The sequence below is a fragment of the Myxine glutinosa genome, chromosome 1 (assembly GCF_964187855.1).
Source record: "Myxine glutinosa chromosome 1, kmMyxGlut1.1, whole genome shotgun sequence".
Taxonomy (NCBI): Eukaryota; Metazoa; Chordata; class Myxini; order Myxiniformes; family Myxinidae; genus Myxine; species Myxine glutinosa.
In genome coordinates this window covers 50724226-50752037 of record NC_136261.1, presented here as the reverse complement: position 1 = coordinate 50752037, position 27812 = coordinate 50724226, and positions in this window count along the sequence as shown.

The following is a 27812-nucleotide window of genomic DNA, read 5'->3' as shown; positions in this document are numbered from 1 at the left end:
CCAGCCCTGTGTCGCTCCAACCCTGTGTCGCACCAGCCCTGTGTCGCACCAACCCTGTGTCGCACCAGCCTTGTGTCGCACCAGCCCTGTGTCGCTCCAGCCTTGTGTCGCACCAGCCCTGTGTCACTCCAGCCCTGTGTCACTCCAGCCCTGTGTCCCTCCAGCCCTGTGTCCCTCCAGCCCTGTGTCGGCTCAGCCTTGTGTCGCACCAGCCTTGTGTCGCACCAGCCTTGTGTCGCCCAGCCTTGTGTCGCCCAGCCTTGTGTCGCCCAGCCTTGTGTCGCCCCAGCCTTGTGTCGCTTCAGCCTTGTGTCGCCCAGCCCTGTGTCGTACCAGCCCTGTGTCCCTCCAGCCCTGTGTCGGCTCAGCCTTGTGTCGCACCAGCCTTGTGTCGCACCAGCCTTGTGTCGCCCAGCCTTGTGTCGCCCAGCCCTGTGTCGCACCAACCCTGTGTCGCACCAGCCTTGTGTCGCACCAGCCTTGTGTCGCCCAGCCTTGTGTCGCCTCAGCCCTGTGTCGCTCCAGCCCTGTGTCGCTCCAGCCCTGTGTCGCTCCAGCCCTGTGTCGCTCCAGTTTTGTGTCGCTCCAGCCCCGCGTCGCTTCAGCCCTGCGTCGCTCCAGTTTTGTGTCTCTCCAGCCTTGTGTTGCTCCAGCCTTGTGTCGCTCCAGTCCTGCATCGCTCCAGTTTTGTGTCGCTCCAGCCTTGTGTTGCTCCAGCCTTGTGTTGCTCCAGCCTTGTGTTGCTCCAGCCTTGTGTCGCTCCAGCCCTGCGTCGTTCCAGCCCTGCGTCGCTCCAGCCCTGCGTCGCACCAGCCCTGCGTCGCTCCAGCCCTGCGTCGCTCCAACCCTGCGTCGCTCCAGCCCTGCGTCGCTCCAGTTCTGCGTCGCACCAGCCCTGCGTTGTTCCGGCTTTTGGAATGATAATCACCCTCAATTCTTCAGACCCGTTTTGAAATTCATTGAAGGAACGCGGTTAGCAATATAACGATGAAGTATCAGCCTCCAGTATCCATATCCGACGTGTTTAGGTGCGTGGAGTATATAGATCCCAGCGCCTCTGAAAACGCCATTAACCCCCAAAAAGAAGAAGTTTAGAACGACCAAGTTTCTTGTGCATCGCTCACTAAGTGGTGAAAGGTTTCGAGCAAGCGCTTCATTCCAAACCGTTGATTAGGAACGAGCGGCTTGACGAGCTCTAGCTAGCTTCTTGGTAACTAAACACCTCAATTTGTTTGTTTCCAAGAACGGTCGGATTTTAAACCACTGAATTTTTAATGGGTCTTTGCTATTACAAATAATTCTGTAAAACAAGAACGTAAAGCGCGGCGTTACGCGCGCTGCTTGTGAGCAAGGAGGAAGCGGACAAGCGGTAACATATAAACGTCTTTATTGTAAGACTACACTGTAACACTGAACTCCTCCGGGCTGGTCGCCCGGTGTATATCATGAGGCCACGCCTACCCCTCGGGCGTGGCCACCGCCCACTTGGTGCGTGGAATGATGTCACCACGCCAGTGGGCTTTTGTGTCCGCCACAAACGTGTATTATTTACTCAACTAATTCTTTGCTTTTTTTGACTTTTATTGTTCTCATGGTTTATGATACTTCCTTTTCCGGTCATCTCTTCCAGCAACCAACTGTACCTGACACGTGGTTGTTGCTTCACCTCGCTCGGTCCTGATCTATCACATGGAGGTTGCGGTGTTCAACTTCTAAACCATCCCGACCAGGTAAGAGCACATTTTCATGGACGATCCCCCAACCCCTGCGTGCTACGGGTCTGATTTGGAGAAAGGAGACATTGAACCACCGAGAATGGACTTTCGGGCCCCAGACGTGTTCTCTGCATTTGCCGCTTTATTCAGAACTAGGGCATGCCCGTACTATATACCCGTACGTGGGTGCCCGTTCCTTGCCAAAAAAAAAAAAAAACGCTACCCGTACGCTCTACCCCGCCCGTACGCCCGTACGCCCGTAAACAAAAAAAACAACGCTCTTCGCTTCCGCCCTTCGCTCTGACTGAATTGGGAGAAATAATGCGCATAAGAAATCGAGAAATTATTATTTTCTCCGGAAGAAATCGAATTACGAACCGTAATGGCGCACGCGCTCGGCTCGCTCTCACATCGGCCACGCCTACGCAACAACGTGTTCTGTGATTGGCTGCCGGAAGTGCAGTCTTCACTGTCCGGAAGGTCGCATATCGCAGGAAAGCGAAAGAATCGCAAATTAGTTTTAATTAGTTTTAAAACATAGTTTAACGCCAACATAGCGGCAACATAGTTTGCCAACGTGAAATGAATGAATACGCTCTCAAATGTGCCGTCCGAGGCAGAGTCTGTTCGCCACGTTCAGCACACGTGATAACTCGCTGCTCTCTGATTGGTTGAATCGTTTTTTGGACATAGCTCGGTAACTACTTGTCCGATTAATATGAAACCTTGAAAAGGCACATCCTCGGGTCCCCAGCAATATACCTGGCAAGTTTCAAGTATATCGGACCGGTAGTTGTCGAGAAACAGCGGTCGCATACACACACACAGACAGAGATTACTGGAATTATAGATAGATGCTGAAGTCGTACTCGGGGAACCTATCGCTGGGATGAGCCCAGAGGAGCAAATAACGTACATCCTCCTGTGGGTAGAACAGCAAGGCCTCCACATGTACAATTCGTGGGACATTACATGTTAATTGCACACCGCACCTTTCCCATGCCATCTCCAGGCATTGCAAATCGTCATTGCTGGGCACCGAAGGGGGCTCGGCAGTGACGCACGCTGAAAGGGAGTACTCAGTTTTCACTCCGTTTGTTTGTTTTCTTGCTTTCTTGGTTGTCCGGGCGATATCTCAGCCATCCTTTGAGCAAGGAAGCTGAAATTTCGGCACAATAGTGAGCAAGTGCTTTGTCAAAAACCGTATTATTTGTTTTTTGATTAATCAATTAATTGAGGAGTTATTTAATTATTGGCGATTAATGAAGTACTTATTTAATTAATCAAATTTCCTTTCTCTTCTGACCATTAACTCAGGCACCTTTTGAGTTAGGAAGCTGATATTTGGACATGCCAATGACCAGGTGATTTGGCTGCAAAGGCTATTTTTTATTTATTAATTGATCAATTAATCGATTAATTATTTAATTATTCGATTAATGACTACTTTTTTTTTTTTAAGTTACAGATTCTGATGAAATGGTGGTGGTTTATGTGTTCTCTGACCGAATTGATTAATAATTTAATTTTTTTATGATTATTATTTATTTATTTTCATTATTAATCATTTATTTATTTTCTTTCTCATTTGGCCAATATCTCAGGCACCTTTTCAGCTCGGAAGCTAATATTTGGACATGAGTGACCAAGTGATGTGGCTATCAAGGATATTTTTGATTTACTGATTAATCAATTAATCAATTAATCGATTAATTATTTAATTATTCGATTAATTACTAAAAAAAAAAAAATTCTGTCACATTCTGATGAAATGGTGGTGGTTTATGTGTTCTGTGACCAAATTGATTAATAATTTAATTTTTTAATGATTATTATTTATTTATTTTCATTATTAATCATTTATTTATTTTCTTTCTCATTTGGCCAATATCTCAGGCACCTTTTGAGCTGGGAAGCTAATATTTGGACATGACAGTGACCAAGTGATGTGGCTATCAAGGATATTGTACACCGCACCTTTCCTATGCCATCTCCAGGCATTGCAAATCGTCATTGCTGGGCACCGAAGGGGGCTCGGCAGTGACGCACGCTGAAAGGGAGTTCTCAGTTTTCACTGGTTGTTTGTTTGTTGTACACCGCACCTTTCCTATGCCATCTCCAGGCATTGCAAATCGTCATTGCTGGGCACCGAAGGGGGCTCGGCAGTGACGCATGCTGAAACAGAGTACTCAGTTTTCACTCTGGTTGTTTGTTTGTTGTCCACCGCACCTTTCCTATGCCATCTCCAGGCATTGCAAATCGTCATTGCTGGGCACCGAAGGGGGCTTGGCAGTGACGCACGCTGAAAGAGAGTACTCAGTTTTCACTCTGGTTGTTTGTTTTCTTGCTTTCTTTCTTTCTTGTTTGTTTGTTTGTCCGGGCGATATCTCAGCCAGCCTTTGAGCTTGGAAGCTGAAATTTCGGCACAATAGTGAGCAAGTCCTTTGTCAAAAACTGTATTTTTTGTTTTTTGATTAATCAATTAATTGATGAGTTATTTAATGATTAGCGATTAATTAAGTACTTATTTAATTAATTAAATTTCATTTCTCTTCTGACCATTAACTCAGGCACCTTTTGAGTTAGGAAGCTGATATTTGGACATGCCAATGACCAGGTGATTTGGCTGCAAAGGCTATTTTTGATTTATTAATTAATCAATTAATCGATTAATTATTTAATTATTTGATTAATGACAAAAAATTTTTTTTTTTTAAGTTGCAGATTCTGATGAAATGGTGGTGGTTTATGTGTTCTCTGACCGAATTGATTAATAATTTAATTTTTTTATGATTATTATTTATTTATTTTCATTATTAATCATTTATTTATCTTCTTTCTCATTTGGCCAATATCTCAGGCACCTTTTGAGCTCAGAAGCTAATATTTGGACATGAGTGACCAGGTGATGTGGCTATCAAGGATATTTTTGATTTATCGATTAATTATTTAAAAATTCGATTAACTACGAAAAAAAAAATTTTTCCCCCAGTTAGATTCTGATGAAATGGTTGTGGTTTATGTGTTCTGTGACCGAATTGAATGATAATTTAATTTTTTAATGATTATTATTTATTTATTTTCATTATTAATCATTTATTTATTTTCTTTCTCATTTGGCCAATATCTCAAGCACCTTTTGAGCTGGGAAGCTAATAAATGGACATGACAGTGACCAAGTGATGTGGCTATCAAGGATATTTTTGATTAATTGATTAATCATTTAATCGATTCATTATTTATTGATTAATCGATGAATTACTTATTGATTAATCAATTAATTTTTTAATTTTTTATTAATGACTTATCTATCTATAATTCCACTAATCTCTGTGTGTGTGTCTGTATGCGACCGCTGTTTCTCGACAACCACGGGTCCGATATACTTGAAACTTGCCAGATATACTGCTGGGGACCTGAGGATGTGCCTTTTCAAGGTTTCATATTAATCGGACAAGTAGTTACCGAGCTATGTCCAAAAAACGATTCGACCAATCAGAGAGCAGCGAGCTATCACATGTGCCGAACGTGGCGAACAGACTCTGCCTCGGACGGCACATTTGAGAGCGTATTCATTTATTTCACGTTGGCAAACTATGTTGGCGCTATGTTGGCGTTAAACTATGTTTTAAAACTAATTAAAACTACTTTGCGATTCATCGTAACTGCGATTCGTAACTGCCGTTCGCTTTGGCTTTGCGAATGGACCAAACCATTTCATGTAAATAGAGGGGGGGGGATTGTCACCGTACTCGCAAGCCGTTCGCTTTGGCTTTGCGAATGGACCAAACCATTTCATGTAAATAGAGGGGGGGGATATAATTTTAGATATATATATAGTACGGGCATGCCCTAGTTTGATTAAATTTCTAAAAGATACATCTTCAGATGAAGCACGAGTGGTTTTGTTATGGTATTAGCCAATTGATTAAGAAAATATTTTGTGATATTCTTTTATTGATTTTAATTATACAATTAATCAATCAATTAGTGTACACCTCTCCCTCCCAATGCAGCCTCTATGAGCTGCACTGTGATATTGCCGGGCGCCAGAGGCGGCCCGGCAATGCTGCGCTGTAGGATATTTAATTATTTGGCATGGGGGCGGTGTACTTTGAATATATGTGTACTTGTTTGTTTTCTTGTTTGTTGTACACTGCACCTTTCCTATGCCATCTCCAGGCATTGCAAATCGTCATTGCTGGGCACCGAAGGGGGCTCGGCAGTGACGCATGCTGAAAGGGAGTACTGTACTCAGTTTTCACTCTGGTTGTTTGTTTTCTTGTTTTCTTGTTTTCTTGTTTATTTGTGTGGGCGATATCTCAGCCATCCTTTGAGCTAGGAAGCTGAAATTTCGGCACAGTAGTGAGCAATTCCTTTGTCAAAAACCGTATTTTTGGTTTTTTGATTAATCAATTAATTGAGGAGTTATTTAATTATTAGCGATTAATTAGGTACCCTGTGTCGCTCCAACCCTGTGTCGCTCCAACCCTGTGTCGCACCAGCCCTGTGTTGCACCAACCCTGTGTCGCTCCAGCCTTGTGTCGCACCAGCCCTGTGTCGCTCCAGCCCTGTGTCGCTCCAGCCTTGTGTCGCACCAGCCCTGTGTCGCTCCAGGCCTGTGTCGCTCCAGCCCTGTGTCGCACCAGCACTGTGTCGCTCCAACCCTGTGTCGCTCCAGCCCTGTGTCGCTCCAGCCCTGTGTCGCTCCAGCCCTGTGTCGCACCAGCCCTGTGTCGCTCCAGCCCTGTGTCGCTCCAGCCTTGTGTCGCACCAGCCCTGTGTCGCACCAACCCTGTGTCGCTTAGCCTTGTGTCGCAGCAGCCCTGTGTCGCTCCAACCCTGTGTCGCTCCAACCCTGTGTCGCACCAGCCCTGTGTCGCACCAACCCTGTCACTCCAGCCTTGTGTCGCACCAGCCCTGTGTCGCCCCAGCCCTGTGTCGCCCCAGCCCTGTGTCGCCCCAGCCTTGTGTCGCACCAGCCCTGTGTCGCTCCAGTCCTGTGTCACTCCAGCCCTGTGTCGCTCCAGCCCTGTGTCGCTCCAGCCTTGTGTTGCACCAGCACTGTGTCGCTCCAACCCTGTGTCGCTCCAGCCCTGTGTCGCTCCAGCCCTGTGTCGCACCAGCCCTGTGTCGCTCCAGCCCTGTGTCGCTCCAGCCCTGTGTCGCTCCAGCCCTGTGTCGCACCAGCCCTGTGTCGCACCAACCCTGTGTCGCTCCAGCCCTGTGTCGCTCCAGCCCTGTGTCGCTCCAGCACTGTGTCGCTCCAGCCTTGTGTCGCACCAGCCCTGTGTCGCTCCAACCCTGTGTCGCACCAGCCCTGTGTCGCACCAACCCTGTGTCGCACCAGCCTTGTGTCGCACCAGCCCTGTGTCGCTCCAGCCTTGTGTCGCACCAGCCCTGTGTCGCTCCAACCCTGTGTCGCACCAGCCCTGTGTCGCTCCAGCCCTGTGTCGCTCCAGCCCTGTGTCGCTCCAGCCCTGTGTCGCTCCAGCCCTGTGTCGCACCAGCCCTGTGTCGTACCAGCCCTGTGTCACTCCAGCCCTGTGTCACTCCAGCCCTGTGTCCCTCCAGCCCTGTGTCGGCTCAGCCTTGTGTCGCACCAGCCTTGTGTCGCACCAGCCTTGTGTCGCCCAGCCTTGTGTCGCCCAGCCTTGTGTCGCCCCAGCCTTGTGTCGCTTCAGCCTTGTGTCGCCCAGCCCTGTGTCGTACCAGCCCTGTGTCCCTCCAGCCCTGTGTCGGCTCAGCCTTGTGTCGCACCAGCCTTGTGTCGCACCAGCCTTGTGTCGCCCAGCCTTGTGTCGCCCAGCCCTGTGTCGCACCAACCCTGTGTCGCACCAGCCTTGTGTCGCACCAGCCTTATGTCGCCCAGCCTTGTGTCGCCTCAGCCCTGTGTCGCTCCAGCCCTGTGTCGCTCCAGCCCTGTGTCGCTCCAGCCCTGCGTCGCTCCAGTTTTGTGTCGCTCCAGCCCCGCGTCGCTTCAGCCCTGCGTCGCTCCAGTTTTGTGTCTCTCCAGCCTTGTGTTGCTCCAGCCTTGTGTCGCTCCAGTCCTGCATCGCTCCAGTTTTGTGTCGCTCCAGCCTTGTGTTGCTCCAGCCTTGTGTTGCTCCAGCCTTGTGTTGCTCCAGCCTTGTGTCGCTCCAGCCCTGCGTCGTTCCAGCCCTGCGTCGCTCCAGCCCTGCGTCGCACCAGCCCTGCGTCGCTCCAGCCCTGCGTCGCTCCAACCCTGCGTCGCTCCAGCCCTGCGTCGCTCCAGTTCTGCGTCGCACCAGCCCTGCGTTGTTCCGGCTTTTGGAATGATAATCACCCTCAATTCTTCAGACCCGTTTTGAAATTCATTGAAGGAACGCGGTTAGCAATATAACGATGAAGTATCAGCCTCCAGTATCCATATCCGACGTGTTTAGGTGCGTGGAGTATATAGATCCCAGCGCCTCTGAAAACGCCATTAACCCCCAAAAAGAAGAAGTTTAGAACGACCAAGTTTCTTGTGCATCGCTCACTAAGTGGTGAAAGGTTTCGAGCAAGCGCTTCATTCCAAACCGTTGATTAGGAACGAGCGGCTTGACGAGCTCTAGCTAGCTTCTTGGTAACTAAACACCTCAATTTGTTTGTTTCCAAGAACGGTCGGATTTTAAACCACTGAATTTTTAATGGGTCTTTGCTATTACAAATAATTCTGTAAAACAAGAACGTAAAGCGCGGCGTTACGCGCGCTGCTTGTGAGCAAGGAGGAAGCGGACAAGCGGTAACATATAAACGTCTTTATTGTAAGACTACACTGTAACACTGAACTCCTCCGGGCTGGTCGCCCGGTGTATATCATGAGGCCACGCCTACCCCTCGGGCGTGGCCACCGCCCACTTGGTGCGTGGAATGATGTCACCACGCCAGTGGGCTTTTGTGTCCGCCACAAACGTGTATTATTTACTCAACTAATTCTTTGCTTTTTTTGACTTTTATTGTTCTCATGGTTTATGATACTTCCTTTTCCGGTCATCTCTTCCAGCAACCAACTGTACCTGACACGTGGTTGTTGCTTCACCTCGCTCGGTCCTGATCTATCACATGGAGGTTGCGGTGTTCAACTTCTAAACCATCCCGACCAGGTAAGAGCACATTTTCATGGACGATCCCCCAACCCCTGCGTGCTACGGGTCTGATTTGGAGAAAGGAGACATTGAACCACCGAGAATGGACTTTCGGGCCCCAGACGTGTTCTCTGCATTTGCCGCTTTATTCAGAACTAGGGCATGCCCGTACTATATACCCGTACGTGGGTGCCCGTTCCTTGCCAAAAAAAAAAAAAAACGCTACCCGTACGCTCTACCCCGCCCGTACGCCCGTACGCCCGTAAACAAAAAAAACAACGCTCTTCGCTTCCGCCCTTCGCTCTGACTGAATTGGGAGAAATAATGCGCATAAGAAATCGAGAAATTATTATTTTCTCCGGAAGAAATCGAATTACGAACCGTAATGGCGCACGCGCTCGGCTCGCTCTCACATCGGCCACGCCTACGCAACAACGTGTTCTGTGATTGGCTGCCGGAAGTGCAGTCTTCACTGTCCGGAAGGTCGCATATCGCAGGAAAGCGAAAGAATCGCAAATTAGTTTTAATTAGTTTTAAAACATAGTTTAACGCCAACATAGCGGCAACATAGTTTGCCAACGTGAAATGAATGAATACGCTCTCAAATGTGCCGTCCGAGGCAGAGTCTGTTCGCCACGTTCGGCACACGTGATAACTCGCTGCTCTCTGATTGGTTGAATCGTTTTTTGGACATAGCTCGGTAACTACTTGTCCGATTAATATGAAACCTTGAAAAGGCACATCCTCGGGTCCCCAGCAATATACCTGGCAAGTTTCAAGTATATCGGACCGGTAGTTGTCGAGAAACAGCGGTCGCATACACACACACAGACAGAGATTACTGGAATTATAGATAGATGCTGAAGTCGTACTCGGGGAACCTATCGCTGGGATGAGCCCAGAGGAGCAAATAACGTACATCCTCCTGTGGGTAGAACAGCAAGGCCTCCACATGTACAATTCGTGGGACATTACATGTTAATTGCACACCGCACCTTTCCCATGCCATCTCCAGGCATTGCAAATCGTCATTGCTGGGCACCGAAGGGGGCTCGGCAGTGACGCACGCTGAAAGGGAGTACTCAGTTTTCACTCCGTTTGTTTGTTTTCTTGCTTTCTTGGTTGTCCGGGCGATATCTCAGCCATCCTTTGAGCAAGGAAGCTGAAATTTCGGCACAATAGTGAGCAAGTGCTTTGTCAAAAACCGTATTATTTGTTTTTTGATTAATCAATTAATTGAGGAGTTATTTAATTATTGGCGATTAATGAAGTACTTATTTAATTAATCAAATTTCCTTTCTCTTCTGACCATTAACTCAGGCACCTTTTGAGTTAGGAAGCTGATATTTGGACATGCCAATGACCAGGTGATTTGGCTGCAAAGGCTATTTTTGATTTATTAATTGATCAATTAATCGATTAATTATTTAATTATTCGATTAATGACTACATTTTTTTTTTTAAGTTACAGATTCTGATGAAATGGTGGTGGTTTATGTGTTCTCTGACCGAATTGATTAATAATTTAATTTTTTTATGATTATTATTTATTTATTTTCATTATTAATCATTTATTTATTTTCTTTCTCATTTGGCCAATATCTCAGGCACCTTTTCAGCTCGGAAGCTAATATTTGGACATGAGTGACCAAGTGATGTGGCTATCAAGGATATTTTTGATTTACTGATTAATCAATTAATCAATTAATCGATTAATTATTTAATTATTCGATTAATTACTAAAAAAAAAAAAATTCTGTCACATTCTGATGAAATGGTGGTGGTTTATGTGTTCTGTGACCAAATTGATTAATAATTTAATTTTTTAATGATTATTATTTATTTATTTTCATTATTAATCATTTATTTATTTTCTTTCTCATTTGGCCAATATCTCAGGCACCTTTTGAGCTGGGAAGCTAATATTTGGACATGACAGTGACCAAGTGATGTGGCTATCAAGGATATTGTACACCGCACCTTTCCTATGCCATCTCCAGGCATTGCAAATCGTCATTGCTGGGCACCGAAGGGGGCTCGGCAGTGACGCATGCTGAAACAGAGTACTCAGTTTTCACTCTGGTTGTTTGTTTGTTGTCCACCGCACCTTTCCTATGCCATCTCCAGGCATTGCAAATCGTCATTGCTGGGCACCGAAGGGGGCTCGGCAGTGACGCACGCTGAAAGAGAGTACTCAGTTTTCACTCTGGTTGTTTGTTTTCTTGCTTTCTTTCTTTCTTGTTTGTTTGTTTGTCCGGGCGATATCTCAGCCAGCCTTTGAGCTTGGAAGCTGAAATTTCGGCACAATAGTGAGCAAGTCCTTTGTCAAAAACTGTATTTTTTGTTTTTTGATTAATCAATTAATTGATGAGTTATTTAATGATTAGCGATTAATTAAGTACTTATTTAATTAATTAAATTTCATTTCTCTTCTGACCATTAACTCAGGCACCTTTTGAGTTAGGAAGCTGATATTTGGACATGCCAATGACCAGGTGATTTGGCTGCAAAGGCTATTTTTGATTTATTAATTAATCAATTAATCGATTAATTATTTAATTATTTGATTAATGACAAAAAAAATTTTTTTTTTAAGTTGCAGATTCTGATGAAATGGTGGTGGTTTATGTGTTCTCTGACCGAATTGATTAATAATTTAATTTTTTTATGATTATTATTTATTTATTTTCATTATTAATCATTTATTTATCTTCTTTCTCATTTGGCCAATATCTCAGGCACCTTTTGAGCTCAGAAGCTAATATTTGGACATGAGTGACCAGGTGATGTGGCTATCAAGGATATTTTTGATTTATCGATTAATTATTTAAAAATTCGATTAACTACGAAAAAAAAAAATTTTCCCCCAGTTAGATTCTGATGAAATGGTTGTGGTTTATGTGTTCTGTGACCGAATTGAATGATAATTTAATTTTTTAATGATTATTATTTATTTATTTTCATTATTAATCATTTATTTATTTTCTTTCTCATTTGGCCAATATCTCAAGCACCTTTTGAGCTGGGAAGCTAATAAATGGACATGACAGTGACCAAGTGATGTGGCTATCAAGGATATTTTTGATTAATTGATTAATCATTTAATCGATTCATTATTTATTGATTAATCGATGAATTACTTATTGATTAATCAATTAATTATTTAATTTTTTATTAATGACTTATCTATCTATAATTCCACTAATCTCTGTGTGTGTGTCTGTATGCGACCGCTGTTTCTCGACAACCACGGGTCCGATATACTTGAAACTTGCCAGATATACTGCTGGGGACATGAGGATGTGCCTTTTCAAGGTTTCATATTAATCGGACAAGTAGTTACCAAGCTATGTCCAAAAAACGATTCGACCAATCAGAGAGCAGCGAGCTATCACGTGTGCCGAACGTGGCGAACAGACTCTGCCTCGGACGGCACATTTGAGAGCGTATTCATTTATTTCACGTTGGCAAACTATGTTGGCGCTATGTTGGCGTTAAACTATGTTTTAAAACTAATTAAAACTACTTTGCGATTCATCGTAACTGCGATTCGTAACTGCCGTTCGCTTTGGCTTTGCGAATGGACCAAACCATTTCATGTAAATAGAGGGGGGGGATTGTCACCGTACTCGCAAGCCGTTCGCTTTGGCTTTGCGAATGGACCAAACCATTTCATGTAAATAGAGGGGGGGGATATAATTTTAGATATATATATAGTACGGGCATGCCCTAGTTTGATTAAATTTCTAAAAGATACATCTTCAGATGAAGCACGAGTGGTTTTGTTATGGTATTAGCCAATTGATTAAGAAAATATTTTGTGATATTCTTTTATTGATTTTAATTATACAATTAATCAATCAATTAGTGTACACCTCTCCCTCCCAATGCAGCCTCTATGAGCTGCACTGTGATATTGCCGGGCGCCAGAGGCGGCCCGGCAATGCTGCGCTGTAGGATATTTAATTATTTGGCATGGGGGCGGTGTACTTTGAATATATGTGTACTTGTTTGTTTTCTTGTTTGTTGTACACCGCACCTTTCCTATGCCATCTCCAGGCATTGCAAATCGTCATTGCTGGGCACCGAAGGGGGCTCGGCAGTGACGCACGCTGAAAGGGAGTACTGTACTCAGTTTTCACTCTGGTTGTTTGTTTTCTTGTTTTCTTGTTTTCTTGTTTGTTTGTCTGGGCGATATCTCAGCCATCCTTTGAGCTAGGAAGCTGAAATTTCGGCACAGTAGTGAGCAATTCCTTTGTCAAAAACCGTATTTTTGGTTTTTTGATTAATCAATTAATTGAGGAGTTATTTAATTATTAGCGATTAATTAGGTACTTATTTAATTAATTAAATTTCCTTTCTCTTCATACCATTAACTCAGGCACCTTTTGAGTTAGGAAGCTGAAAAATGGACATGCCAATGACCAAGTGATTTGGCTGCAAAGGCTATTTTTGATTTATTAATTAATCGATTAATTATTTAATTATTCGATTAATGACAAAAATTTTTTTTTTTTTTTAAAGTTACAGATTCTGATGAAATGATGGTGGTTTGTGTGTTCTCTGACCGAATTTATTAATAATTTAATTTTTTATGATTATTTATTTCTTTTCATTATTAATCATTTATTTATTTTCTTTCTCATTTGGCCAATATCTCAGGCACCTTTTGAGCTCGGAAGCTAATATTTGGACATGAGTGACCAAGTGATGTGGCTATCAAGGATATTTTTGATTTATTGATTAATCAATTAATCAATTAATCGATTAATTATTTAATTATTCGATTAATTACTAAAAAAAAATAAAAAAATTCAGTTACAGATTCTGATGAAATGGTGCTGGTTTATGTGTTTTGTGACCGAATTGATTAATAATTGAATTTTTTAATGATTATTATTTATTTATTTTCATTATTAATCATTTATTTATTTTCTTTCTCATTTGGCCAATATCTCAGGCACCTTTTGAGCTGGGAAGCTAATATTTGGACATGACAGTGACCAAGTGATGTGGCGATCAAGGATATTTTTGATTTATTGATTAATCATTTTAGCGCTTAATTAGTTATTGATTAATCGATTAATTATTTATTGAGTTGTAGCGGTTACCGCTGGATGTACATAATCGCCTTGCACCGACCAGAACACGGCCAGACGCGCCTCTCCCGGGCATGCCCGGACTCACTGTTCCCGGGCACGCCCGAACCTCCCGGGCACGCCCGGTCTCGTCTTTCCCGGGCATGCCCGCTCTCGCCTTTCCAGGGCTCGCCCAGAGTGTCCGGGCATGCCCGCTATCGCCTTTCCAGGGCTCGCCCAGAGCGTCCGGGCATGCCCGCTATCGCCTTTCCAGGGCACGCCCAGAGCGTCCGGGCATGCCCACTATCGCCTTTCCAGGGCTCGCCCAGAGCGTCCGGGCATGCCCGCTATCGCCTTTCCAGTGCTCGCCCAGAGCGCCCGGGCACGCCCAGCCTCGACTTGCCAGGCCGCAGCCAAACACGCCCGGGCAGGTTCAGACTCGCCTTTCCAAGGCTCGCCCTTGATACCCGGGCATGCCCGGTATAGCTTTTGCCGGGCAAACTTCCCGACATAAATGTGTATATATATTGTTGCCCGAAAAACGGGCTTGGGAGAATACCTGAGCTGTTTGGTTTCAATAAAGCAACTCGGACGAATTCCGTCTTTGGTTGCGTCAATTCTTTCGACTCGCGTTGGAGCGCAGTTCCTTCATTGGTGACCTACCGACATGGATACGGCAGTGACGCTTAAACTGCCTACCTTCTGGGAGACTCACGCGGCTGTTTGGTTCACCCAGGCGGACTCCCAGTTCGCCCTGCGAGGCATCACCGCGGACGACGCCCGCTTCCACCATGTTGTGGCGGCGCTCGGTTCCACCACCGCGGCCCGCGCCTTGAGCCTCCTCCAGCACCCGCCGGCTGCTGACAAATACGACGCGCTGAAGACGCTCCTCCTCGGCGCTTTCGCCCTCTCACCGGCAGCACGCGCACGGCGCCTGCTTGACCTGCCCGAGCTCGGCGACACGCGCCCGTCCGAGCGCATGGACTATATGCTCTCGTTGCTCGGCGAGCACTCTCCGGCATCCCTGTTCCGGGAGCTGTTCCTCCGTCAGCTGCCTAACCCGGTACGCCTCGCCCTGGCTGGTACGTTGATCACGGATTCCCGCGCGCTCGCCAGGGAAGCCGATAAGATCTCCTCGGCGGGCCAGCACATCGGCGCGGTTACCTGGAGCCCGCCGCCGTCCGAGGCGACGCCCACGACGCCCGAGCGCCCTGCGCGGTTGGAGGCCGAACTGCCGGTGCAACTGTCGGCCGCCACGCCGCACCGCCCGCTTCCGACACGACGGCCGGGGCCTCCACCTGACCGGGCGTGGTGTTATTACCACGCCAGGTTCGGACACAAGGCTCGGACGTGCCGGCCCCCGTGCACTTTCGGCAGGTCGGGAAACGGCCGGGCCGGCGTTCATTCCCAGCCATGAGCGCCGGCCACTCGGGCAACTTGCTGTTTATTCGGGACAAAGCGTCTGGACGGCGTTTCCTGTGTGACACCGGCGCCCAACTGAGCGTCATACCTGCCTCCGAGCAGGACAGGCTGGACGCAGTTTGCGGCCCCTCTTTGGTCGCTGCTAATGGCTCGGCCATACGCACTTTCGGCCCACGCGTCGTCACCCTCTGCTTCGGCAGCCAGCGCTTTCAATGGACTTTTGTTACCGCCAGCGTCCCCGTGGCTTTGCTGGGCGCCGACTTCCTCTGCGCGCACGGGCTGCTGGTCGACGTCAAACGACGTCGCCTTGTCCACGCCGAGACCTTCAGCTCCCTGGCGTGCACAATGAGCAGCTCCGCGCCGACCGAACTGGCGTGCGCCCTCCCGGCAACGAACGAGTTCGCTCGCCTGCTCGTGGAATTCCCGGCCCTCACGCGGCCGACGTTTTCGGCCGTCGCGGTGCGGCACGGGATCGAGCACCACATACCCACTACGGGCCCGCCGGTCTACGCCAGGGCCCGCCGCCTCGACCCAGCCAAGCTCGCCGTGGCAAAGGCCGAATTCGACGCGTTGGAGCACCTCGGCATCGTGCGGCGCTCTGATAGCGCGTGGGCCTCGCCACTGCACATCGTGCCAAAGCCGGGGGGTGGATGGCGCCCGTGTGGCGACTACCGCCGTCTCAATGACGCTACCACCCCCGACAGGTACCCGATCCCGCATATTCAGGACTTTTCCGCCCGTTTGGCGGGACGGGTCATCTTTTCGAAAATTGACCTGATACGGGGCTACCACCAGGTACCTGTCCGGGCGGCCGACGTCCCGAAGACGGCCGTCATCACGCCGTTCGGCCTGTTCGAATTTTTGCGGATGCCGTTTGGCCTCAAAAACGCGGCCCAGGCATTCCAGCGCTTGATGGACGGCATGCTGCGCGACCTGCCGTTTCTTTTCGTCTATCTGGACGACATCCTCGTCGCCAGCACGTTCCGCGCCGAGCACCTCCTCCACCTCCGAACACTGTTCGGTCGCCTCAGCGAGCACGGCTTAATTGTCAACCCGGTCAAATGCCACTTCGGCGCGACGACCGTTGACTTTTTGGGCCACCGCATCACCAAGACCGGGGCCGTGCCGCTGCCGACCAAGGTCGAGGCCATCACCACGTTCCCGCGTCCCCGTTCCATCAAGGCCCTCCAAGAGTTCCTCGGCATGGTGAATTTTTATCACCGATTCGTGCCCCGCGCTGCTCAGCTCATGCGGCCCCTTTACGAGGCCCTCCGGGGCAAGCCGGCCAAGCATGACATTGTTTGGTCCGCGGCCATGGACGCGGCCTTCGCCAGTGCCAAACGGGCCCTCGCCGATGCAACGCTGCTGGCTCACCCGGTGTTCAACGCGCCCATCGCCCTCACTACGGACGCCTCCAACTACGCGGTGGGCGCCGTCCATGAGCAATGGGTGGACGGGGTTTGGCAGCCACTCGCTTTTTTCAGCCGGCAACTCCGGCCGAACGAGTTAAACTACAGCACGTTCGACCGTGAGCTGCTCGGGCTATTCCTGGCCGTTCGCCATTTCCGACACCTCCTGGAGGGCCGCCCGTTCACGGCTTTCGTCGACCACAAGCCGTTGGTCTACGCAATGGCTAAGGTCACGGAGCCGTGGTCGGCCCGCCAGCAGCGCCACCTCTCCGCCGTGTCGGAGTTCACCATGGACATCCAGCACGTCGCCGGCAAAGACAACGCCGTGGCCGACTGCCTTTCGCGGGCCAGCGCGAACGCGGTCCACCTCGGCGTGGACTTCACGCTCATGGCGGCCGACCAGACCACCGACGCCTCGGTGCAGGCACTCCGCGTGGCGGACACGGGCCTCCGCCTGGCCGACATCCCCTTCGCGGGCACCGTCCTGCTCTGCGACGTCTCCCAGGGCCAGCCTCGCCCCATCGTGCCCGTTTCCTGGCAGCGCCGCATCTTCGCCTCCATCCACGGCCTTTCTCGCCCGGGCCGGAAAGCTTCTCAGAAGCTGGTGTCGGCGCGTTTCGTCTGGCACGGCCTTCGACGAAACATCCGCGACTGGGCCAATGCCTGCACGGCCTGCCAGCGAGCCAAGGTCCACCGCCACACCCAGGCCCCACTGGCACCTTTCGCCGTGCCTGAACGGCGTTTCGACCACGTCCACGTGGACCTGGTGGGTCCCCTGCCCCCCTCGCGGGGGTTCACCCACCTGCTCACCATGATGGACAGGACCACCAGGTGGCCGGAGGCCGTGCCCCTCACCTCCACCACCACCGCCGACGTGGCGCAAGCGTTCATCGCCACCTGGGTCGCGCGCTTCGGCGCACCAGCGGACATCTCGTCCGACCGCGGCCCACAGTTCACGTCTGAGCTTTGGGGCGCGGTCGCCCGTTCGTTGGGGGTCACGCTGCACCGCACCACGGCCTACCACCCCCAAGCCAATGGGTTGTGCGAGCGGTTTCACCGCTCCATGAAGGCCGCACTCATGGCCGGCCTTCAGGACGACGGTTGGGCCGACCGGCTGCCGTGGGTCCTTTTGGGCCTTCGCACGGCCCCCAAGGAAGACCTCCAGGCGTCCGCCGCCGAGCTCGTCTACGGCCAGCCACTCCGCGTCCCGGGCGAATTCGTGCCTGACGCTACCAGTCCCTGGTCCGCCGCTCGCCAGCGCTCGGACCTCCAGGAGGCCGCCCGACGATTTGCCCCCGTGCCGACGTCCCGCCACGGTGGCCCCCAGTCCTACGTCCCCCCGGCGCTTCGCACAGCGGAGTACGTTTTTGTGCGTCATGACGCGCACCGGGGGCCACTCCGGCCGCCGTACGACGGGCCCTTCCGGGTCCTGCGACGGGGCGACAAGTCTTTCATCGTCGACTTCGGCGGCCGGCCGGACCGGATTTCTGTGGACCGCCTCAAACCGGCGCACATGGACGTCGACCGACCACCACGGTTGGCCCTTGCTCCGCGGCGAGGCCGCCCCCCGTCCACAGTTCCCCCCGCTCGACCACCCACCACCACGTCAGACCCCTCCCCACGACCCTCCAGGGGTCGCTTCGGCCGGGTCATCCGGACCCCCCTTAAATTGACCCTGCCGGTGCAGGTCGATTCTGGAGGGGCGTGTGTAGCGGTTACCGCTGGATGTACATAATCGCCTTGCACCGGCCAGAACACGGCCAGACGCGCCTCTCCCGGGCATGCCCGGACTCACTGTTCCCGGGCACGCCCGAACCTCCCGGGCACGCCCGGTCTCGTCTTTCCCGGGCATGCCCGCTCTCGCCTTTCCAGGGCTTGCCCAGAGCGTCCGGGCATGCCCGCTATCGCCTTTCCAGGGCTCGCCCAGAGCGTCCGGGCATGCCCGCTATCGCCTTTCCAGGGCACGCCCAGAGCGTCCGGGCATGCCCGCTATCGCCTTTCCAGGGCTCGCCCAGAGCGTCCGGGCATGCCCGCTATCGCCTTTCCAGTGCTCGCCCAGAGCGCCCGGGCACGCCCAGCCTCGACTTGCCAGGCCGCAGCCAAACACGCCCGGGCAGGTCCAGACTCGCCTTTCCAAGGCTCGCCCTTGATACCCGGGCATGCCCGGTATAGCTTTTGCCGGGCAAACTTCCCGACATAAATGTGTATATATATTGTTGCCCGAAAAACGGGCTTGGGAGAATACCTGAGCTGTTTGGTTTCAATAAAGCAACTCGGACGAATTCCGTCTTTGGTCGCGTCAATTCTTTTGACTCGCGTTGGAGTTGGAGCTAATATTTGGACATGAGTGACCAAGTGATGTGGCTATCAAGGATATTTTTGATTTATTGATTAATCAATTAATCAATTAATCGATTAATTATTTAATTATTCGATTAATTACTAAAAAAAAATAAAAAAATTCAGTTACAGATTCTGATGAAATGGTGCTGGTTTATGTGTTTTGTGACCGAATTGATTAATAATTGAATTTTTTAATGATTATTATTTATTTATTTTCATTATTAATCATTTATTTATTTTCTTTCTCATTTGGCCAATATCTCAGGCACCTTTTGAGCTGGGAAGCTAATATTTGGACATGACAGTGACCAAGTGATGTGGCGATCAAGGATATTTTTGATTTATTGATTAATCATTTTATCGCTTAATTAGTTATTGATTAATCGATTAATTATTTATTGAGTAATGAATTAATTAATTGTTTTTTTATTAATGACTTATTTAATTAAATTTCTAAAAGATACATCTTCGGATGAAGCACTAGTGGTTTAGTTATGCTATTAGCCAATTGATTAAGAAAATATTTTGTGATAATCTTTTATTGATTTTAATTATACAATTAATCAATCAATTAGCGTACACCTCTCCCACCCAATGCAGCCTCTATGAGGTGCACTGCGGTATTGCCGGGTGCCAGAGGCGCCCCGGCAATGCCGCGCCTTGGGATATTTAATTATTTGGCATGGGGGCGGTGTACTTTGAATGTATGTGTACTTGTTTTCTTTCTTGTTTGTTTGTCCGGGCGATATCTCAGCCATCCTTTGAGCTAGGAAGCTGAAATTTCTGCACAATAGTGAGCAAGTGCTTCAGCAAAAACCGTATTTTTTGTTTTTTGATAAATCAATTAATTGAGGAGTTATTTAATTATTCGCGATTAATTAAGTCCTTATTTTTAGCATCTGGCCGTAAAACATTGCTTCAAAAAGGGGACCAAAAAACAACAACTACCACGGTCCCCGAAAAGGCCAACCCCCGCTTTGCGGGGAAAAAATGGCCTCTAAACGGTGGTAATTAAGTCCTTATTTAATTAATCAAATTTCCTTTCTCTTCTGACCATTAACTCATGCACCTTTTGAATTAGGAAGCTGATATTTGGACATGCCAATGACCAGGTGATTTGGCTGCAAATGCTATTTTTGATTTATTAATTAATCAATTAATCGATTAATTATTTAATTATTCGATTAATGACGATTTATTTCTTTTTTTTAGTTACAGATTCTGATGAAATGGTGGTGGTTTATGTGTTCTCTGACGGAATTGATTAATAATTTAATTTTTTAATGATTTATTATTCATTTATTTTCATTATTAATCATTTATTTAATTTCTTTCTCATTTGGCCAATAGCTCAGGCATCTTTTGAGCTCGGAAGCTAATATTTGGACATGAGTGACCAAGTGATGTGGCTATGAAGGATATTTTTGATTTATTGATGAATCAATGAATCAATTAATCGATTAATTATTTAATTATTCGATTCACTACTAATTTTTTTTTTTTTTCAGTTTCAGATTCTGATGAAATGGTGGTGGTTTATGTGTTCTGTGACCGAATTGATTAATAATTTAATTTTTTAATGATTATTATTTATTTATTTTCATTATTAATCATTTATTTATTTTCTTTCTCATTTGGCCAATATCTCAGGCACCTTTTGAGCTGGGAAGCTAATATTTGGACATGACAGTGACCAAGTGATGTGGCTATCAAGGATATTTTTGATTTATTGATTAATCATTTAATCGAATTATTTATTGTGCACCGCACCTTTCCTATGCCATCTCCAGGCATTTCAAATCGTCATTGCTGGGCACCGAAGGGGGCTCGGCAGTGATGCACGCTGAAAGGAAGTACTCAGTTTTCACTCTGGTTGTTTGTTTGTTTTCTTGCTTTCTTGGTTGTCCGGGCGATATCTCAGCCATCCTTTGAGCTAGGAAGCTGAAATTTTGGCACAATACTGAGCAAGTCCTTTGTCAAAAATTTTTTTTTTTTGGATTAATCAATTAATTGAGGAGTTATTTAATTATTAGCGATTAATTAAGTACTTATTTAATTAATTAAATTTCCTTTCTCTTCTGACCATTAACTCAGGCACCTTTTGAGTTTGGAAGCTGATATTTGGACATGCCAATGAAAGGGGGATTTGGCTGCAAAGGCTATTTTTGATGTATTAATTAATCAATTAATCGATCAATTATTTAATTATTCGATTAATGACTAAAAAATTTTTTTTTTTAAGTCACAGATTCTGATGAAATGGTGGTGGTTTACGTGTTCTCTGACCGAATTGATCAATAATTTAATTTTTTTATGATTATTATTTATTTCTTTTCATTATTAATCATTTATTTATTTTCTTTCTCATTTGGCCAATATCTCAAGCACCTTTTGAGCTCGGAAGCTAATATTTGGACACGAGTGACCAAGTGATGTGGCTATCAAGGATATTTTTGATTTATTGATTAATCAATTTATCAATTAATCGATTAATTATTTAATTATTCGATTAAGTACTATATATATATTTTTTTTTCAGTTGCAGATTCTGATGAAATAGTGGTGGTTTATGTGTTCTGTGACCGAATTGATTAATAATTTAATTTTTTTATGATTATTATTTATTTCTTTTCATTATTAATCATTTATTTATTTTCTTTCTCATTTGGCCAATATCTCAGGCACCTTTTGAGCTCGGAAGCTAATATTTGGACATGACAGTGACCAAGTGATGTGGCTATCAAGGATATTTTTGGTTTATTGATTAATCATTTCATCGATCAATTATTTATTGATTAATTGATTAATTATTTATTGATTAATCAATTAATTTTTTTATTTTTTATTAATGACTTATTTAATTAAATTTCTAAAAGATACATCTTCTGTATATTTATTGTATTTATTATGTATTTATTATATTTATTATACAACATACATCTTCATACATCTTCATACATCTGCCTTTGACACCATCGATCACACCATCCTCCTCACCCGACTTGAATCCACCTTTAACGTTACCGGCACTGCCCTCTCTTGGATTAAATCTTACCTCTCTGACAGACGCCAGTTCATCTCCATCAATAACTGCAAATCCCCCACTGCTCCCCTCCCCCAAGGTGTCCCCCAAGGTTCAGTTCTTGGCCCCCTCCTCTTCATCCTTTACCTGTCCCCCCTCGGTCACTTAATCCGCCGTCATGGTCTCCAATTTCACTGCTTCGCCGATGACATCCAGCTTTTCATCTCCACCAAGTCCGTCTCCACCGACACCCACTCTATCCTGACAAACTGCATCACTGAAATAAAATCCTGGCTTCAAATCAACTTCCTCAAGCTTAACTGTCATAAATCTGAAATAATCATCATTGGCCCAAAAACGCTCACAAAATCCACCCATGATTGGCCATAACTTTGCCCTCAACATCGACGGTATCCCAGTATCCACCTCCCCTCACATCCGGAATCTTGGCGTCATCTTTGACCAAACCCTCTCCTTCGACAAATACACTAAACAGATCACAGAGTCAGCCTTCTTTCACCTGAAAAACATTGCCCGTCTCCGCTCATCCCTCTCCTCCACGGCTGCAGAAATCCTCATCCACGCCTTCATCACCTCCCGTCTGGACTACTGCAATAGCCTCCTCTATGGTTCACCCTCAAAAATCACCAATAAACTCCAATACATTCAGAACTCCGCTGCCTGTCTACTCACCCATTCCCGGACCCGTGACCACATCACCCCCGTCCTTTACAAGCTTCACTGGCTCCCCATCCCCCAGAGAATCCAGTACAAAATCCTCCTCTTGACATACAAAGCCCTCCATAACCTGGCCCCATCCTACCTGGCTGACCTCCTCTCCAGACACACTCCCACCCGCAACCTCCGCTCTGCTGGTACCAACCTCCTGACCCCCTCCATCCGGACCAAATTCAGATCCTGGGGGGACAGGGCCTTCTCCATCGCTGCTTCCACCCTCTGGAACTCACTACCTCACACCATCAGAGACTCCTCCTCACTCACCACATTCAAAACATCACTAAAGACCCACCTGTTCAACACTGCATTCAACATTCAACCCACAGCATTTAACCCCTGACTATCTCTTCTCCTTCTCCCTCCCTTTGCTTTAAATATTTCCCTATTGATTCTTGTCTTTTTGCAATTGTTGTTTTCATGTATTGTTAATGCATTATGTTTTCCACTCTGTCAAAGCGCCTTTGGGCTTCTTGAAAAGCGCTATACAAAATAAATGAATTATTATTATTATTATTATCTTCGGGTGAAGCACTAGTGGTATAGTTATGCCATTAGCCAATTGATTAAGAAAATATTTTGTGATAATCTTTTATTGATTTTAATTACACAATCAATCAATTAGTGTACACCTCTCCCTTCCAATGCAGCCTCTATGAGCTGCACTGCGGTATTGCCGGGTGCCGGAGGCACCCCAGCAATGCCGCGCTGTAGGATATTTAATTATTTGGCATGGGGGCGGTGCGCACCAGCGAGCTCACCTCAGCCCTGGTTGGTTAGCGAGGGCTCACCGGCTCCGCCCTTGATGGCTCGTTGACAGGACCACGCCTCGTTCTTTGCGCTCCGCCCCCTTCTTCTCCGAGCTTGACCGCGTGCGTAATGGTGTTTGGAGCAAGCTTCAGCTCAAAGTCAGCGAATACTGCTGGCAGGGCCACGTAACACAATTTGGAGAGAGAGGCTGGCAAAATGGACGGAATGGATTTGGGACCTATTCTTATTTAATTGATGCAACGCAGATTCAACCATTGGGAACACAGCCTTAACTAAACACAGACTAAGGAAATATCTGAAAGTCCTATGGTGTCCTACGTGTTGCTGTGGCCTAACTATGGGTGCGACTTTTAACCTTTCAAATGATGGAATATTATTTACAAGTATTTACAAAAGTGAGGGTTCTAAAACCGCAACAATACTAACCCATGACATACGAACACATGCTAACATGACATGTCAGGGGTTTGTACGGCGTAGGGCAATGCTGTTTAGAACAGTGTTTGTCCGTCAATACACATACAAGCGCACACCAATCAGAGCGGAGGATCTGGTCACATGACTATTACATTTATATATCTATCTATAATTCCAGTAATCTCTGTGTGTGTGTGTGTGTGTCTGTGTGTGTGTATGCGACCGCTGTTTCTCGACAACTACCGGTCCGATATACTTGAAACTTGCCAGGTACATTGCTGGGGACCCGAGGATGTGCCTTTTCAAGGTTTTAAATTAATCGGACAAGTAGTTACCGAGCTATGGCGATTTCTTTACCAAACTCCGCAAGCCGTTCGCTTTGGACCAAACCATTTCATGTAAATAGAGGGGGGGGGATTGTCACCGTACTCGCAAGCCGTTCGCTTTGGACCAAACCATTCCATGTAAATAGAGGGGGGGGGGATTGTCACCGTACTCGCAAGCCGTTCGCTTTGGACCAAACCATTTCATGTAAATAGAGGGGGGGGATTGTCACCGTACTCGCAAGCCGTCCGCTTTGGCTTTGCGAATGGACCAAACCATTGCATGTAAATAGAGGGGGGGGGGGGGATATACTTTTAGATATATATATAGTACGGGCATGCCCTAGTTTTACTAAAAGGAAATATAATAACCTGTGGAATGTTTTTGGGGTCCCAGCGGATGTGGTAAGGGTAGTTCGGAGGTTTCAGAAATTCCTCAATACAATTATGATTTTTCTTCCTCAATACAATTATGATTTTTCTTCCTCAACGCAATTCGGATTTTTCTTCCTCGATACAATTATGGTTCGCTGGTTTGATAACATCTCGATTAAATTGAGATTTAACGTCACATTTTGATGTATTAAATTGTGATTGGAATGATGAATGATGCTGTTTGGAATTAAAATAGAGAGATATTGAGCTTAAAGCAGAATGAGAAAATGAGGAAAATGTTTCCATCCATGACATTTGCAGATTCCCCATTTGCAGTTTCACCATCGACTGGATACATTAACATTCAGACTGGGAACGTTTTTGTTTTTTTTGTCCAAATCCTTCACAAACCTTGTTCCTCATCTCTCTGTACAGGGGGAAAGGTGACCCTCTGGACTGTGGCTCGTATCGAGCGATAAAGTTATTGGAGCATGGAATGAAGGTATTGGAAAGGGTGTTGGAGAGGAGGATAAGGAAGAAAGTGAAGATCGACGAAATGCAGTTTGGATTTATACCAGGAAGAGGAACGACAGGTGCACTTTTTCTTGTAAGGCAGTTGCAGGAGAAGTACATGGAGAAGAGGAAGAAGCTGTTCCTTGGGTTTGTTGATCTGGAGAAAGCATTCGATAGGGTTCCACGCGAAGTAGTGACATGGGCATTGAGGAAGTTAGGAGTGGAGGAATGGTTGATCAGAGTAGTGATGGCAATGTACAAAAGAGCGCGCACAGCTGTAGGGACGAAGGACGGGAACAGTTGTGAGATTGAGGTGAAGGTGGGAGTTCATCAGGGGTCGGTACTTAGTCCACCACTATTTGTAGCTGTGATGGAGGTGCTGGCTCGGAACGTAAAGAAGGGTTTGCCGTGGGAGTTGTTGTATGCAGATGATCTGGTGTTGATTGCAGAAAGTATGGATGGACTGAAGGAGAAGATGAACAAGTGGAAGGCATGTATGGAGACAAAAGGTCTGAATGTGAATATCGGAAGGACGAAGGTGATGGCAAGTGGTGAAGCATGTGGTGAGGTGGAAACAACTGGGTAGTGGCCGTGTGCTGTGTGCAGGAAGGGTGTCAGAGTGAACTCCATTCAATGTACAATGTGCGCTGAGTGGATTCATCAAAAATGTAGTGGTCTGAGAGGGTCATTAACGAGTGTGGCAGCTACATTCAAGTGTAAGGAGACACAAGTGTAAGGGTCTCTCCACACATTCCTCTCTAGTCGTAGTCAACCCTGAGTCAACAACGCAGGCCCTGAATGGGTTTCTCTCATCTCCCCTTCCTGTTCAGGCTAGAGTTCTCCAAGGCAGTGTTCTGGGCCCTGTGCTTTTTCTGGTCTTCATCAATGATCTCTCCGACTCTCAGGAAAATACTCTCTATCTCTTTGCTGATGACTCCACTCTCTGCTGCTCCATTCCTCATCCCTCAGACCGGCAGTCTGCAGCCTCCTCACTCTCTGCAGACCTGGACAAAATCACAGACTGGTCAAACAAGTGGAACATGTCTTTCAATCCTGACAAATCTCACACTCTTTCTGTCTCTCCGAAAAGACCGACTGAACAACCCTCCCATCCACTTTCTGAACAATGCTCTCCAAGAAGTTCTGTCACTCAAGCTCTTGGGTCTCACTATCCGCCATGATCTTTCCTGGGAAAACCACATTTCAAATCTGGCCTCCAAAGCCAGTCGAAAACTGGACATCCTCCATCGTGCGAAGTCCTTCCTTGGCACACCTGAGCTCCTCACCACATACAAGGCTTTCATCCACAGCTCAATGGAATACTGTTCTCCATTCTGGGCCGGTGCTCCCCACACCTAGCTCGGCTTCACGCTGTGGAAACCAAAGCTTTCAGAATCATTGGAATCTCCCGCGATGAAGCTAACTCCGAGGGCCTTTCACTTACTCACCCCAGGCAGGTAGGTGGTCTTTCTGTCTTCTCCTGACTCCTCTCCGGCCTTGCTCCCCCAGCTCTCTCTGGGCTCTGTCCCCCAAATATTTCTACAGGTCGCACAAGATCTGCCTGCAACCCTCTTATGGTTAAACTGCCAAAATCAAGACTCTCTGCTCACCTTCTCTCCTTCATTCCTCTTTTCTCCCACCTCTGCAACAAACTCCCTCACTCTCTACAATCCCACTCCTCCCTCCAGGTCTTTAAAACAGCTGTTCACCATCTATTAATCGTCCCCCATCCAAAACCTTGATCTTTTCTATCCCTGCTAATTTCACCCCAGATCCACTTTTTTGAAATACCAACTTTTTTCCAGGAAGTCCTTGCAGTGTCCTTGTGTTTTATACTTCTCCCACCCACCCCCCCCCCCCCACCCCCCACTTTCCCACGCCTCCTCCCCCCAAGCCCTCTCCCTCCCACAGATCTCCCGATGTCCCTGCTCTCAAATGTTGTGTTTGTTTGATTCCCTTTCTCTCCCCATCCTGTCTCCCGCTCCTCTTATTATATACTTTGTGTGTTTGTTTTGATTTTTTTTTGTGTGAAAAATGTTTGCTCTTTCACGAGCCTCGATCCTGTATACAACAAAAAAAAAAGAAAAAAAAAGGTGTGCGCAGAGGGAACTGCAGATGGAGGAAATGTTGAGTTGGATCTTGGAGACGGCGTGAAGCTGGAAGGTGTGAACACATTTTGCTACCTAGGAGACATGCTGAATGGAGAAGGTGGATCAGACTTGGCAATGGTTGCCAGAGTGATATGTGCATGGAAGAAGTTTCGGGAACTGAGTGGCGTGCTGACAAGGAGGGGAGTGTCGTTGAAGCTTAAGGGAAAGGTGTGTGCTGCATGTGTGAGAAGTGTTATGATTTATGGGCGCAAGACATGGGTAATGAACGTAGAGCAGCAACGAAGGCTGGAAAGGGTGGAAATGCGAATGGTTCGGTGGATGTGTGGAGTATCGTTGAGAGAGAGGCAGACAAATGATGAATTGCAAAAGATGATGGGAATAGAGCCTGTGATGGATGCTGTGAAGAGAAACAGGTTGAGATCGTTTGGTCATGTGTTGAGGAAGGATGAAAGTGACTGGTTGAGAAGAGTGATGGAAATGAATGTAG